The following is a 2,500-nucleotide window of genomic DNA, read 5'->3' on the forward strand; positions in this document are numbered from 1 at the left end:
GATCACGCAAGACTAACAATAATTCACAGATCACAAGCACATTTCAGCTCTTTTTATATGTAATGCACCTTTTCTTTTCTCGAATGATGCCTCGTGCAGAACCCCTTTACCACCTTGTTGCCATGCATAAGACGTTATGCTGCAATCGGCCTTTGTGGCTGAGGACCTGAGTGGTCATGCATAACAAAAATAAGGCAGTTATGCTGCAATCAGTCTGTGTGACTGAGGGCTTGTGTGGCCATGCATAACAAATTGCTATGCTATATCAGTCTATGTGGCTGATAACCAATTCCCAATGGTTTAGCAAGTGGCCTTCATGGCCATAAGGCCATTCTGGTTTCTGTTTCTGACTAAATATGTCTGCAGATAGCATGTCAGGTGATATGTGATGACAAACATGTTATGTAAGATGATAGAAATTCATGTGAAATAAAGATTGCACCATGATTTCAAGTCGGTATTTGGTTCTAATTACCCATTGTGTTACATGTACATTATTTATGTCAATATGTTAACATGTTAATAAGTAGGTTCCAACAAAATCCTTTTGAAGTCCATGGTATGGTTATATCGATTTTTTTTCCAAGAGAATTCATTTTTGTGCAGTGTCTACCCAGATGTATCTCTGGTTCAATTATCTCTTGGGAATTGGCCTCATATTATGTTTGCATCTTTGATTTGGGCTTAATTAAAGATATTCACAATTCTTTTAAAAGGTCAAAATAATTTTTGGGCTTTATACATTGACGACAATTTAATGCATAGAATGTACTCCAAGTCAAAAAGCAAAGTTCTCAAATAAATAGATACCTTTACAATAATTATTGTGACATCTATATATTATGGTTCTCAATTTCAGCAAGTGTGAAGTAAAATTTGAGACCATTCAATAAATTTGTCAATGAAGTCACAAATCCAACAAGAAGTTAAGTTGGAGACATTTAGCCTGGCAACAATGAGTGAAGGTGGTGCCTTCATGAGACCCCCGCCTTCATGTGCGGATAATATGTGGCGAGGTCAGGAAAAAGATCTTTAAAAAGGCCATGGGGGACCAGGAATCCAGTCTCATTTGGATATGTATTTTTCTATTTCATTACCACAGTGCCCTATTGAATTAATGGTGATTAGTGCTCACGCTTAAGAGTAAATAGTTGTTATTATGCTTGAATATGATTAAGTCTATCAGGACATTCATGTCACCTTGTATGTCATCCTCATTTGTGATCTCACAGTCCTGTTATCTCAATAACTTCTTATTAATTATTCAAAATAATGATTGGTCACACATAAAATTGTCGTAATTTGGACAGAATGTCACACAACAAAAGACTACCGGGGTATGTCATTCAATTGGTGAAGAACAGATGAATAAGATATCACTGCAGCTAATCTTCAGCGCTAGGCCCTGGGAATACCAACTGGCCCCTGATGTCTTGCTTCGCCCTTGTGTGGCAACAAAATCTTATAATTGTTCAATACTTCCTGAGCTTTTATTTGTTAGAGAATTTGTCATATAGCATTGCCTGCATTCAAACACCAATTATAATCAACCTTTGATGCATGTATACCAACAACAACAACAACAACAACAATATTTTATTATTTGACAATAAGTCCTTATTCCCCTGGCTCCGCAGGTAGCAGTGCTAATCGAGGCGGGCCAGGATACCAGCAACACTTTAGATCAAAATGTGACTTGCACTGATAAACAACTTGCATGTGTCCTTGAAGAACATTTCCAGTTGTGAATTAAGTTGAATTTGACTTGAAATCGAAAACTTTATAATAAAAACACCTAGTTCGTTACTTTCAAAACAGACATGTATTAAAAGAAATAATACATATATATTTATCAAGCTTTTTGATAGTTATTGATGATGTTTAGTGGTCACCAAACATTGTATTTATAATTCATCACAAGTATGCATAGCAATAAATGTTTTGGTCATACTGTACCCAGTAAAACACATTGAACCTGTTTCAGAAGCAAGAGTAGTTTAAAAATACATATGTGACACTTATTGCTAAAGCAAATCAAAAAACAAGTTTGTGTATCTAAACATCCTAGAACAAGAAGAGCATTTGTTTCTCAATGTCTGTACACACTGTTTAGAACAAGTGAAAATGTCTTGCTCATTTCATTGATAGTCTCCTTTGCAGCTGGTTTGTAAACTGTGTGTTTGCAGCAATTTAAAGATCATTTCAAGTCTGTACTATGCACATGCTCTTATTCATTTAAGGGGATGGCTCTTAACTATCAAACTGTTGCTATGGAGCCCTTCAAATAATCACTTCTCAATACCCTTTTACTCTACAGTTACCATTTTCTGTCAATTGTGTTCAGTTAATGAAAAATGATGGGATGGTTCCCATCCGGTGAAAAAACCATGTATATCTTTGTTTCCTGTTTTTCACAGAAATGCACAGCAGAGGACTGGGACTAGTTGCACATGCACACCCTGATTGAAGTGATGTCAGATTTCCATTCAAAAAGTTATTT

The sequence above is a fragment of the Montipora capricornis genome, unplaced genomic scaffold, assembly GCF_036669925.1.
Source record: "Montipora capricornis isolate CH-2021 unplaced genomic scaffold, ASM3666992v2 scaffold_382, whole genome shotgun sequence".
Taxonomy (NCBI): Eukaryota; Metazoa; Cnidaria; class Anthozoa; order Scleractinia; family Acroporidae; genus Montipora; species Montipora capricornis.